Source organism: Chanodichthys erythropterus, chromosome 15, assembly GCF_024489055.1.
Source record: "Chanodichthys erythropterus isolate Z2021 chromosome 15, ASM2448905v1, whole genome shotgun sequence".
Classification (NCBI taxonomy): Eukaryota; Metazoa; Chordata; class Actinopteri; order Cypriniformes; family Xenocyprididae; genus Chanodichthys; species Chanodichthys erythropterus.
In genome coordinates this window covers 42,113,292-42,128,689 of record NC_090235.1, presented here as the reverse complement: position 1 = coordinate 42,128,689, position 15,398 = coordinate 42,113,292, and positions in this window count along the sequence as shown.

Here is a 15,398-nt window from a genome sequence, read left to right as displayed (position 1 = left end):
TGTGTTGAGCTGGGCTAGAGCTGAATTGTAGGAAGGTAGATCTCCAGGAACAGGATTGGGCACCCCTACTTTAAACTATATAAATCCTTATAATAACATTACAAATCACATTTTTTTCAAGGTTTACCACTTCATTTGTTCATGTGACTTATGTCTTTGCAGTTAGACAACATTACAATTACATTGTGACCTGAAAATTATATTTTTTTGTTTATGTGTGTGTGTGTATGTGTGTAAAGCATGCTTCGTATGTATAAGGTATTACTGTTTAAACCTTTTCTTTCTGTGTTTGTTTTAGCATATATGATTTCAGTGGTACATGCTTGCTAAATAAGACAAATCCTGCCTTAAACTGCCTTGAATGCTTGAACCCCGATAAAATGCTGCATGCAGCTTTAATTATTATTATTATTATTCTTTTTCTTCTGCCGTAAAACGCATCGTGCAGCCCAAACCGTAAGGCCTAGAGACTTGAAACTTTGTCAGATGATAGTACAAAAATCGAGGAGAGGTTGACAAAGTATGACCCAAATCGGCCAATAGGTGGCGCTACAGCGATCAAATGCGCAAAATGGCTCATAACTCCTAAACCGTTTGTCGTAGATTAAAAGAATTACATATTTGGAATCCTTGCGTCAAGGCGGTGACAAGCGTAGAAGATCAGATTTGCTCTCCGAGGTCCCGTTTTCCCGCCATTTTGAATTTTGTCCAAAACCTACTTTTCGAACTAGTCCTAGGTTTTTTGCCCGATCGGAACCAAACCAGTGCAGAAATGTTCTCTGGAGTGTGAATATCAATAATTATCAAAAAAAAAGTTGAAATTTTGATTCACGGTCACGAAGGGGCGCCAAAACGTACGTTAAGGGCGGAGCCACTTTTACTAAAATGGCTATAACTCGAGAACGAAATGAGATATTTGCACCAAACTCGGTACACATGTGTATGGGCTCATTCTTTGGTCACGATAAAAAAATCTCGTCGATTGGGCATTAGGTGGCGCTATAACTTGAAAAAAACATAAACACGTCTGTAACTAAGCAACCGTTAGTCCAATCGACTTGAAATTTGGCATGCAGTGTCTTGGTCCAAGGGGGCATGATGGTCTATGAGGACATTGGCGTATCTCAAAAAACATGGCCGCCATCGGCCAATGAAGTTTGAGCACCTATTAGACCAGGTTAACGGAGGCCGATCGGAACGAAACTCAATGGGCATGTTCAACTCATGGTCCTAGAGGTCTGTAAGAATTTTGAAAGAAATCGGCCACAAGTTGGCGCTAACGAGTTTTACGCCTCGGTAATCACATGGTGTTTCATAAAATGCATATCATTTGATAGATCTCCTCATGCTGAACAACTTTGCCTCAAGAACCAATTCTGTCAATCAAATCGTTCATTAATTATTCGCAAATATGTGAAAAACCTACTTTTGCGAACTAGTCCTAGGTTTTTCACCCGATTGGAATGAAACCAGTGTAGGACAATTCTATGGACTCTCTAGATCAATAATTATCAAAAAAAGTTGAACTTTGTCCTTTGGGTTGCTATAACTGGTCATTTAGAAAATGGGTGTGGCAAAATGTACTCAAAAGCCTATAAATCCTAAACGAAAACTCGGAACTTCACGAAAATAAGTGAGCATATGCCAAATATTGTTCTAAATAAGCATGACAAATTTTGTGAAGATTGGGCAACAGGTATAGAAGTTATAACAGTTATAATGATGAAAAATGACAATATTCCTATGTTTATAAACGAAATCTCAACCAATCCAGCCAGCACTGAGCTCATTCGAACAGTCTAGATGACGTCTGTCCACACTATGAATTTCAGGCATTTTCATTGAATTTTCGCCGAGATATTAGCCAAAAACCAGCGGGCGCGATTTAAAATGGCGGCCGCCAATGACGTCACATCCCGGTACATTTTTGCTTCTAACTCAGGAACCGAAAGTCCCCGCGAGCTCAAACTCGGATGGCAAGGTCCCCTCCCGGCCCTTGAGCGGCCACATCCGTCGCGGGCCTCGGGGACGCCCCCCCGCGGATCGCTAGTTCGCGGGACCCCCGAATTTAAACGGCCGTAACTCCCGAGCCCTACCTCCTAGGACCTTGGGGAAGGGCTCGTTGGAAAGGCCCTTTCCCCAACTAGATTCGATTCAAGTTTGGTGCGATTTGGTCTAGGCGTTCTTGAGATATAAGCACAAAAAGATACGCATTAGACCAGGCGTAACTCCCGACCCCCAACACTCACTGTCCCGGCGATGGTCTCGTTCCACAGGGCCCGTTGAGCTCTATCTACCCTCTGAGTTTCAGAATTTTTCGATGTCCTGTTCCTGAGATATAAGCGATAAACCAAATTCCTATTCATCATTCATTCATTCATTATTTTGGTGTGAAAAAGACAAGACTTGCACTAAGATTTTCTTACCTATCATGTAATTTCAAATATCTACAACAAAACATTTTGCGTGGCAAAATGTACTCAAGAGCTTATAATTCCTAAATTAAAACTCAGAACTTCACGAAATTAAGTGAGCACACGCAGTTTGCGAATATTTATTTGCACTTTATTTGCGAATATTTTCGAAACCGTTTGTCCGATCGTCACGAAACCACCGTAGAAAACACGAAACCTAAGTTGGTTTACTATATGTTAAAGCCCAAATGTCAAAATTTTGATAGGAAGTGGCAAAAAAATCCAATCAAAGTCTTTCATGGGTCAATTTTTATGCGCTCATATATATAAGTGTCTATAACGTCAAAACGAAATGAGATTTTTTCACCAAATTTGGCACACATATGTATGGATACACTCTGAGGACATCCCCCAAAAATGGTGGAGATCGGGCAATAGGTGGCGCTATAACTGTCAAAAAACCTTTAAAACTATATATTTCTATAATGAATTGCCTGACACTGTCATTTTGTGCCACCAGATGGCAGCAGAAGGCCACTAATATAATTCAAGGTTTCAAGAATTCAATGTTTTGTCATTTAAAATCCCTTTAAACCAGGGGTGCCCAATCCTGTTCCTGGATATCTACCTACCTGCACATTTTAGCTATAACCCTTATAAAACACACCTGAATCAGTTAATTAAGATCTTCAGGAGCACTTCATAATTACAGACAGGTGTGTTGTGTTGAGCTGGGCTAAAGCTGAACTCTGTAGGAAGGTAGATCTGCAGGAACAGGATTGTTCCACAGGGCCCGTTGAGCTCTATCTACCCTCTGAGTTTCAGAATTTTTCGATGTCCTGTTCCTGAGATATAAGCGATAAACCAAATTCCTATTCATCATTCATTCATTCATTATTTTGGCGTGAAAAAGACAAGACTTGCACTAAGATTTTCTTACCTATCATGTAATTTCAAATATCTACAACAAAACATTTTGTGTGGCAAAATGTACTCAAGAGCTTATAATTCCTAAATTAAAACTCAGAACTTCACGAAATTAAGTGAGCACACGCAGCATATGCCTCTAAAGAAGCATGCCAATTTTTATGGAGATCGACCAATAGGTGGCGCTATAACTGTAAAAGCTTTAAAATCCATATATTTTCAATGGTAAATTGCCTGTTTTGGCTGAAAATGGTCAATTCCTTCTATGATTTAGGTGTTTACATGCTTGGTAAATAAAACTTAAATATCTTTTAAACTTTAAAGTATCTTTTTATGCATATCTGCTTAAAGGTCTTAAATGCTTGAACCCCGGTAAATGCTGCTTGCAGCTTTAATTATTATTATTATTCTTTTTCTTCTGCCGTAAAACGCATCGTGCAGCCCAAACCGTAAGGCCTAGAGACTTGAAACTTTGTCAGATGATAGTACAAAAATCGAGGAGAGGTTGACAAAGTATGACCCAAATCGGCCAATAGGTGGCGCTACAGCGATCAAATGCGCAAAATGGCTCATAACTCCTAAACCGTTTGTCGTAGATTAAAAGAATTACATATTTGGAATCCTTGCGTCAAGGCGGTGACAAGCGTAGAAGATCAGATTTGCTCTCCGAGGTCCCGTTTTCCCGCCATTTTGAATTTTGTCCAAAACCTACTTTTCGAACTAGTCCTAGGTTTTTTGCCCGATCGGAACCAAACCAGTGGAGAAATGTTCTCTGGAGTGTGAATATCAATAATTATCAAAAAAAAGTTGAAATTTTGATTCACAGTCACGAAGGGGCGCCAAAACGTACGTTAAGGGCGGAGCCACTTTTACTAAAATGGCTATAACTCGAGAACGAAATGAGATATTTGCACCAAACTCGGTACACATGTGTATGGGCTCATTCTTTGGTCACGATAAAAAAATCTCGTCGATTGGGCATTAGGTGGCGCTATAACTTGAAAAAAACATAAACACGTCTGTAACTAAGCAACCGTTAGTCCAATCGACTTGAAATTTGGCATGCAGTGTCTTGGTCCAAGGGGGCATGATGGTCTATGAGGACATTGGCGTATCTCAAAAAACATGGCCGCCATCGGCCAATGAAGTTTGAGCACCTATTAGACCAGGTTAACGGAGGCCGATCGGAACGAAACTCAATGGGCATGTTCAACTCATGGTCCTAGAGGTCTGTAAGAATTTTGAAAGAAATCGGCCACAAGTTGGCGCTAACGAGTTTTACGCCTCGGTAATCACATGGTGTTTCATAAAATGCATATCATTTGATAGATCTCCTCATGCTGAACAACTTTGCCTCAAGAACCAATTCTGTCAATCAAATCGTTCATTAATTATTCGCAAATATGTGAAAAACCTACTTTTGCGAACTAGTCCTAGGTTTTTCACCCGATTGGAATGAAACCAGTGTAGGACAATTCTATGGACTCTCTAGATCAATAATTATCAAAAAAAGTTGAACTTTGTCCTTTGGGTTGCTATAACTGGTCATTTAGAAAATGGGTGTGGCAAAATGTACTCAAAAGCCTATAAATCCTAAACCAAAACTCGGAACTTCACGAAAATAAGTGAGCATATGCCAAATATTGTTCTAAATAAGCATGACAATTTTTGTGAAGATTGGGCAACAGGTATAGAAGTTATAACAGTTACAATGATGAAAAATGACAATATTCCTATGTTTATAAACGAAATCTCAACCAATCCAGCCAGCACCGAGCTCATTCGAACAGTCTAGATGACGTCTGTCCACACTATGAATTTCAGACATTTTCATTGAATTTTCGCCGAGATATTAGCCAAAAACCAGCGGGCGCGATTTAAAATGGCGGCCGCCAATGACGTCACATCCCGGTACATTTTTGCTTCTAACTCAGGAACCGAAAGTCCCCGCGAGCTCAAACTCGGATGGCAAGGTCCCCTCCGGGCCCTTGAGCGGCCACATCCGTCTCGGGCCTCGGGAACGCCCCCCCACGGATCGCGAGTTCGCGGGACCCCCGAATTTAAACGGCCGTAACTCCCGAGCCCTACCTCCTAGGACCTTGGGGAAGGGCTCGTTGGAAAGGCCCTTTCCCCGACTAGATTCGATTCGAGTTTGGTGCAATTTGGCCTGAGCGTTCTTGAGATATAAGCACAAAAAGATACGCATTAGACCAGGCGTAACTCCCGACCCCCAACACTCACTGTCCCCGCGATGGTCTCGTTCCACAGGGCCTGTTGAGCACTATCTACCCTCTGAGTTTCAGAATTTTTCGATGTCCTGTTCCCGAGATATAAGCGAAAAACCAAATTCCCATTTATCATTCATTCATTCATTATTCTGTTGTCAGAAAGACAAGATTTGCACTAAGATTTTCTTACCTATCATGTATTTCAAATATCTACAACAATGTGTGTGTAAACATGTTTAATGCAATCATGGAAAATGTACAAAACCAGACCATTTTTAAACTGAAAGTAGGCTAATGACTGGTCCTTTGCTGCCACCTGCTGGTTAAAGTAGTCATATTGTTCTGTAATGCATATTTAGACTTGATAAAATCACTATTAATGATTACAATCACATTTTGTCAAAATGCATCACTCAATTTCGGTTGAATTATTAATGACAATTGTGCCACATTATGTGAAACTTTAAGGAGACTTGCAGTAAACATTTCGTTACCCATCATTTATTATGTCAATCAAATCGTTCATTCAAGAATATTTTAAAAACCTACTTTTGCATGCTAATCAGGTTTTTTCCTCAATCTGAATAAAACCAATGCAGTACAATTCTCTGGACTCTGTTGTTTAATAATAATCAAAAAAAGTTGAACTTTTGCATTAGTGGATATAAAAGGGTCATTTCAAAATGTGGCCTTCACCAAGTGTCCCTGAAAGCCATATATCTCTCCAAGGAATGCTCGGATCTTTCTGAAAATAAGCAAGGACGTGTGACATGACTCTAAACAAGCAATTTCATGGAGATCGGGACAATAGCTAACTTTAACAGTTAAAAATGTGTTGAATGACAATGTTCATATGTTTTGTATGTCCTGAAATTGACATTTGCCACCAGATGGCAGTAGAAGGCCACTAATATAGTTCAAGATTTCAAGGTTTTTCCAAGGTTTTGTCATGTTATATCTCTTTTAAACTATATAAATCCTTATAATATCATTACAAATCACATTTTGTCAAGGTTTACCTCTTCATTTGTTCATCTGACATATGTTTTTTTGCAATAATACAACATTACAATTACATTGAGACCTGAAAATGATGATTTTTAAAGGGAAAACCTGGAATAAGCATTTTCTTACCTCATTATTGATTTCAAAAATCCATATTTGCAACAAAATGTGTTTGTAAGCATGTTTAATTAATGTAGTGAACATGGAAATATACTTGAAACACAAAACAGATACTGTTTTGACACAGAATGAAAGTGAACCAATAAGTGGTGTGTGTGTGTATGAGTAAACATGCGTATTATTGTTTAAGCCTTTTCTTTCTCTGTGTTTGGTTTAGCATATATCATAGCTGTTCATCTGTGATTTAAGTGGTGACATGCTTGCTAAATAAAACTTAAATATCTTTCAAACTTTAAAATATCTTTTTATGCATATCTGCTTAAAGGTCTTAAATGCTTGAACCCCGGTAAATGCTGCTTGCAGCTTTAATTAGGGGTTCAAGCACGTAGTGCTGAAACCCTATTGTTATTGTGCTGATTTTTATTATTATTATTCTTTTTCTTCTGCCGTAAAACGCATCGTGCAGCCCAAACCGTAAGGCCTAGAGACTTGAAACTTTGTCAGATGATAGTACAAAAATCGAGGAGAGGTTGACAAAGTATGACCCAAATCGGCCAATAGGTGGCGCTACAGCGATCAAATGCGCAAAATGGCTCATAACTCCTAAACCGTTTGTCGTAGATTAAAAGAATTACATATTTGGAATCCTTGCGTCAAGGCGGTGACAAGCGTAGAAGATCAGATTTGCTCTCCGAGGTCCCGTTTTCCCGCCATTTTGAATTTTGTCCAAAACCTACTTTTCGAACTAGTCCTAGGTTTTTTGCCCGATCGGAACCAAACCAGTGCAGAAATGTTCTCTGGAGTGTGAATATCAATAATTATCAAAAAAAAGTTGAAATTTTGATTCACGGTCACGAAGGGGCGCCAAAACGTTCGTTAAGGGCGGAGCCACTTTTACTAAAATGGCTATAACTCGAGAACGAAATGAGATATTTGCACCAATCTCAGTACACATGTGTATGGGCTCATTCTTTGGTCACGATAAAAAAATCTCGTCGATTGGGCATTAGGTGGCGCTATAACTTGAAAAAAACATAAACACGTCTGTAACTAAGCAACCGTTAGTCCAATCGACTTGAAATTTGGCATGCAGTGTCTTGGTCCAAGGGGGCATGATGGTCTATGAGGACATTGGCGTATCTCAAAAAACATGGCCGCCATCGGCCAATGAAATTTGAGCACCTATTAGACCAGGTTAACGGAGGCCGATCGGAACGAAACTCAATGGGCATGTTCAACTCATGGTCCTAGAGGTCTGTAAGAATTTTGAAAGAAATCGGCCACAAGTTGGCGCTAACGAGTTTTACGCCTCGGTAATCACATGGTGTTTCATAAAATGCATATCATTTGATAGATCTCCTCATGCTGAACAACTTTGCCTCAAGAACCAATTCTGTCAATCAAATCGTTCATTAATTATTCGCAAATATGTGAAAAACCTACTTTTGCGAACTAGTCCTAGGTTTTTCACCCGATTGGAATGAAACCAGTGTAGGACAATTCTATGGACTCTCTAGATCAATAATTATCAAAAAAAGTTGAACTTTGTCCTTTGGGTTGCTATAACTGGGTCATTTAGAAAATGGGTGTGGCAAAATGTACTCAAAAGCCTATAAATCCTAAACGAAAACTCGGAACTTCACGAAAATAAGTGAGCATATGCCAAATATTGTTCTAAATAAGCATGACAAATTTTGTGAAGATTGGGCAACAGGTATAGAAGTTATAACAGTTATAATGATGAAAAATGACAATATTCCTATGTTTATAAACGAAATCTCAACCAATCCAGCCAGCACCGGGCTCATTCGAACCGTCTAGATGAAGTCTGTCCACATTATGAATTTCAGGCATTTTCATTGAATTGTCGCCGAGATATTAGCCAAAAACCAGCGGGCGCGTTTTAAAATGGCGGCCGCCAATGACGTCACATCCCGGTACATTTTTGCTTCTAACTCAGGAACCGAAAGTCCCCGCGAGCTCAAACTCGGATGGCAAGGTCCTCTCCGGGCCCTTGAGCGGCCACATCCGTCGCGGGCCTCGGGGACGCCCCCCCGCGGATCGCTAGTTCGCGGGACCCCCTAATTAACACGGCCGTAACTCCCGAGCCCTACCTCCTAGGACCTTGGGGAAGGGCTCGTTGGAAAGGCCCTTTCCCCGACTAGATTCGATTCGAGTTTGGTGCAATTTGGCCTGAGCGTTCTTGAGATATAAGCACAAAAAGATACGCATTAGACCAGGCGTAACTCCCGACCCCCAACACTCACTGTCCCCGCGATGGTCTCGTTCCACAGGGCCTGTTGAGCACTATCTACCCTCTGAGTTTCAGAATTTTTCGATATCCTGTTCCCGAGATATAAGCGAAAAACCAAATTCCCATTTATCATTCATTCATTATTCTGTTGTCAGAAAGACAAGACTTGCACTAAGATTTTCTTACCTATCATGTATTTCAAATATCTACAACAATGTGTGTGTAAACATGTTTAATGCAGTCATGGAAAATGTACAAAACCAAAACCAGACCATGAAAGTAGGCTAATGACTGGTCCTTTGCTGCCACCTGCTGGTTAAAGTTGTCATATTGTTCTATAATCCATATTTAGACTTGATAAAAATCACTATTAATGATTACAATCACATTTTGTCAAAATGCATCACTTAATTTCGGTTGAAGTATTAATGACAATTTTGCCACATTATGTGAAACTTTAAGGAGACTTGGAGTAAACATTTTGTTACCCATCATTTATTTTGCCAATCAAATTGTTCATTCAAGAATATTTTAAAAACCTACTTTTGCATACTAATCAGGTTTTTTGCTCAATCTGAATAAAACCAATGCAGTACAATTCTCTGGACTCTGTTGTTTAATAATGATCAAAAAAAGTTGAACTTTTGCATTAGTGGATATAAAAGGGTCATTTCAAAATGTGGCCTTCACCAAGTGTCCCTGAAAGCCATATATCTCTCCAAGGAATGCTCAGATCTTTCTGAAAATAAGCAAGGACGTGTGACATGACTCTAAACAAGCAATTTCATGGAGATCGGGACAATAGCTAACTTTAACAGTTAAAAATGTGTTGAATGACAATGTTCATATGTTTTGTATGTCCTGAAATTGTCATTTGCCACCAGATGGCAGTAGAAGGCCACTAATATAGTTCAAGATTTCAAGGTTTTTCCAATCTCTTTTAAACTATATAAATCCTTATTATATCATTACAAATCACATTTTGTCAAGGTTTACCTCTTCATTTGTTCATCTGACATATGTTTTTTTGCAATAATACAACATTACAATTACATTGAGACCTGAAAATGATGATTTTTAAAGGGAAAACCTGGAATAAGCATTTTCTTACCTCATTATTGATTTCAAATATCCATATCTGCAACAAAATGTGTTTGTAAGCACGTTTAATTAATGTAGTGAACATGGAAATATACTTGAAACACAAAACAGATACTGTTTTGACACAGAATGAAAGTGAACCTAATAAGTGGTGTGTGTGTGTGTATGAGTAAGCATGCGTATTATTGTTTAAGCCTTTTCTTTCTCTGTGTTTGGTTTAGCATATATCATAGCTGTTCATCTGTGATTTAAGTGGTGACATGCTTGCTAAATAAAACTTAAATATCTTTCAAACTTTAAAATATCTTTTTATGCATATCTGCTTAAAGGTCTTAAATGCTTGAACCCCGGTAAATGCTGCTTGCAGCTTTAATTAGGGGTTCAAGCACGTAGTGCTGAAACCCTATTGTTATTGTGCTGATTTTTATTATTATTATTCTTTTTCTTCTGCCGTAAAACGCATCGTGCAGCCCAAACCGTAAGGCCTAGAGACTTGAAACTTTGTCAGATGATAGTACAAAAATCGAGGAGAGGTTGACAAAGTATGACCCAAATCGGCCAATAGGTGGCGCTACAGCGATCAAATGCGCAAAATGGCTCATAACTCCTAAACCGTTTGTCGTAGATTAAAAGAATTACATATTTGGAATCCTTGCGTCAAGGCGGTGACAAGCGTAGAAGATCAGATTTGCTCTCCGAGGTCCCGTTTTCCCGCCATTTTGAATTTTGTCCAAAACCTACTTTTCGAACTAGTCCTAGGTTTTTTGCCCGATCGGAACCAAACCAGTGCAGAAATGTTCTCTGGAGTGTGAATATCAATAATTATCAAAAAAAAGTTGAAATTTTGATTCACGGTCACGAAGGGGCGCCAAAACGTACGTTAAGGGCGGAGCCACTTTTACTAAAATGGCTATAACTCGAGAACGAAATGAGATATTTGCACCAATCTCAGTACACATGTGTATGGGCTCATTCTTTGGTCACGATAAAAAAATCTCGTCGATTGGGCATTAGGTGGCGCTATAACTTGAAAAAAACATAAACACGTCTGTAACTAAGCAACCGTTAGTCCAATCGACTTGAAATTTGGCATGCAGTGTCTTGGTCCAAGGGGGCATGATGGTCTATGAGGACATTGGCGTATCTCAAAAAACATGGCCGCCATCGGCCAATGAAGTTTGAGCACCTATTAGACCAGGTTAACGGAGGCCGATCGGAACGAAACTCAATGGGCATGTTCAACTCATGGTCCTAGAGGTCTGTAAGAATTTTGAAAGAAATCGGCCACAAGTTGGCGCTAACGAGTTTTACGCCTCGGTAATCACATGGTGTTTCATAAAATGCATATCATTTGATAGATCTCCTCATGCTGAACAACTTTGCCTCAAGAACCAATTCTGTCAATCAAATCGTTCATTAATTATTCGCAAATATGTGAAAAACCTACTTTTGCGAACTAGTCCTAGGTTTTTCACCCGATTGGAATGAAACCAGTGTAGGACAATTCTATGGACTCTCTAGATCAATAATTATCAAAAAAAGTTGAACTTTGTCCTTTGGGTTGCTATAACTGGGTCATTTAGAAAATGGGTGTGGCAAAATGTACTCAAAAGCCTATAAATCCTAAACGAAAACTCGGAACTTCACGAAAATAAGTGAGCATATGCCAAATATTGTTCTAAATAAGCATGACAAATTTTGTGAAGATTGGGCAACAGGTATAGAAGTTATAACAGTTATAATGATGAAAAATGACAATATTCCTATGTTTATAAACGAAATCTCAACCAATCCAGCCAGCACCGGGCTCATTCGAACCGTCTAGATGAAGTCTGTCCACATTATGAATTTCAGGCATTTTCATTGAATTGTCGCCGAGATATTAGCCAAAAACCAGCGGGCGCGTTTTAAAATGGCGGCCGCCAATGACGTCACATCCCGGTACATTTTTGCTTCTAACTCAGGAACCGAAAGTCCCCGCGAGCTCAAACTCGGATGGCAAGGTCCTCTCCGGGCCCTTGAGCGGCCACATCCGTCGCGGGCCTCGGGGACGCCCCCCCGCGGATCGCTAGTTCGCGGGACCCCCGAATTTAAACGGCCGTAACTCCCGAGCCCTACCTCCTAGGACCTTGGGGAAGGGCTCGTTGGAAAGGCCCTTTCCCCGACTAGATTCGATTCGAGTTTGGTGCAATTTGGCCTGAGCGTTCTTGAGATATAAGCACAAAAAGATACGCATTAGACCAGGCGTAACTCCCGACCCCCAACACTCACTGTCCCCGCGATGGTCTCGTTCCACAGGGCCTGTTGAGCACTATCTACCCTCTGAGTTTCAGAATTTTTCGATATCCTGTTCCCGAGATATAAGCGAAAAACCAATTTCCCATTTATCATTCATTCATTATTCTGTTGTCAGAAAGACAAGACTTGCACTAAGATTTTCTTACCTATCATGTATTTCAAATATCTACAACAATGTGTGTGTAAACATGTTTAATGCAGTCATGGAAAATGTACAAAACCAAAACCAGACCATGAAAGTAGGCTAATGACTGGTCCTTTGCTGCCACCTGCTGGTTAAAGTTGTCATATTGTTCTATAATCCATATTTAGACTTGATAAAAATCACTATTAATGATTACAATCACATTTTGTCAAAATGCATCACTTAATTTCGGTTGATTAATGACAATTGTGCCACATTATGTGAAACTTTAAGGAGACTTGGAGTAAACATTTTGTTACCCATCATTTATTTTGTCAATCAAATCGTTCATTCAAGAATATTTTAAAAACCTACTTTTGCATACTAATCAGGTTTTTTGCTCAATCTGAATAAAACCAATGCAGTACAATTCTCTGGACTCTGTTGTTTAATAATGATCAAAAAAAGTTGAACTTTTGCATTAGTGGATATAAAAGGGTCATTTCAAAATAATTTTGCTAATTATTAAATTTAATTAATTTTAGCTTGCAGTAAGTATTTTTTATGTATCATTTATCAGTTATAGAGGCCGATTGGTGGACCTGTTTGATTCATTGTTTTTTGAGTGTGTGCACAGTTCTAAAAAGGAATTAACCAATAGGAAATGTAATTATGGTTTTCAATTGTCTATGAATGTATGAAAAAAATGTATTTGTACTTTGAAAGTTTATAAATGATGTTTAATAAAGTTATCAAAAAATCTAGTTATACCTGTGTATGATCATATAATTTATTAGTGTTTGGGTGTTACAGGAAGAATACAGATGAAGGCTGAATAACAAAAAACAGGTTTTAATTCAGGCAAATATGCAACAGAGTGCTAACACACAAACAATAACAGACAGAGACTGAACTAAACAGGGAGAATATATACACAGGAGTGGATGAGGGAACTAAATGGGAACAGCTAAGCAAGGATTAACATAATCAAACAACATGGCAACTAGAACATGACAGACAACAGAACACACATGACATTGGGACTGTTTATATAAATATTGTACATACTGCAACTGTTGTTTAAAATTCCCTTAAAACAACTGTAAATCTGTCTGCCCCAATGTTCTCATTGAAGCCCGCCACAATATGGTTGAGTTATTACTAAAAATACAAATATATAATTAATGGAAAGAAGTTTTTTGGTTGGTGAAATTTTGCATATACTCATACAAAGTAGGTTCAATTTTTAAAATATTATAGGAAATAAATAATTAATGCATTTATTAGGAATTTCATTATATTGTTTCTATTTGCATATATATGGTTCAGAAAAAAAAATATTGTATACTGAGTTCAAATGAAACATTTGTTAAGACAAATAGTAAAAACAGTAAAGTTAAACTATTTGTAAATAATTTCATATAATATTGTATAATAGTCTAAATAACATCAAATTCTCTCATTACCTTTTGTTTTTATTTTATTTTATTTTATTTTATTATTATTATTATTATTATTATTATTATTATTATTTTACTTTTTTGTATATTGCAGTAATAAATATTGTGAATTAAACCAAAACCAACTCAATACAAATCAAATATTGACTATTACATGGGGAATTTAAAAAAAAAAAAAAAAGATACATTAAAAAATCCAATAAATGTAAATTAACACGTATTCATTTCAATTGTTGGTGTATTAAAGTAGCAAACTGTGTTAATATATGGTCAGCTGGAAATTATACATTTACAAATACAATAAAAAAACTTTGAAGCTTACTTAAAAAAGTAACTAGAATGCAGACAGAACCTTATAATTTATAAAGGTGATAAGATGTGCAAAAGGAAAATCACATATTAGATTTAAAAAATATTACACAATATAAAATTATATATAAAAAACAAGTACATACAATTAACAAACAAAAAAATGTATATGAGTATAAAGACAATAAAATATAAAAAAAAAAAAATGCATGTGAAAATAAGAAATATAAAATAGTAAGGAAATATTAATTAGCCTAATTAATTAATTAATTCATTCATTCATTCATTCAGTTTCAATGGTTTGGATATTAAAGTGTGTAGATGTCAAAAACAAAAAGCACATAATATATAAAACATATCTTTGAAGTAACAAATGTTAAGTGTCAAAAACATTTACAGAGTTTAGAAATGTAAAAAGTACATTTTTTTTTTTAAATTACTGAAAATTTTAAAAAGCATAAAACATTTTAAAAATATCCAACAAATTTAAAATGATTCATTCATTCATTCCATCAATTTCAATGGGTTATATATGTGAAAGTAGTAAAATTTTTGTGTTAATACATGTTCAAAATTAAATCAGATTGAAACTGAACTATCAGAATATTTTCATGACATTACTCTCCAAGCCCCACTACTAAAAAGTATGTGGTTGTGCTGCAAAATGCTCAACAGAAGCAACAAAAAGTGGTTCAAAACGTTGGAGAGGAGCAGGCAAAGACTGATGAGACTTAGGATGTAGCAGAAACAAATAATACAGTGGATAAGAAGTAAGAAGGTAGGATGTGATGGAGGCCCACAACTAAACAGATGGAGGTTAGATGCACAATAGAACAAGGAGCTTGACCGACATGGGTGGAGTTGTGAACAGTGTAAATCCAGGTGAACATGTTGATAAAGGAGACTTTGAGCCAACAGAGACAAGCTCCAACAACAGATACTTAAAGTTGGGTGGAATCAGCAGTGATGGACATTACTTGGAATTGGATTGATTGGCTTAGAATTTAGCTCATAATATAACAAAACTTGATGGTAACTGAGCTCATAGGATAATTCTCAGTGATAGCAGTTTGAGTTTCAGTCCATGCAGGCCAACAAAATATCCTCAGTGAAATATGACATTAGATGTTGTCAAACACTCCAGGCTCTCATTATCTG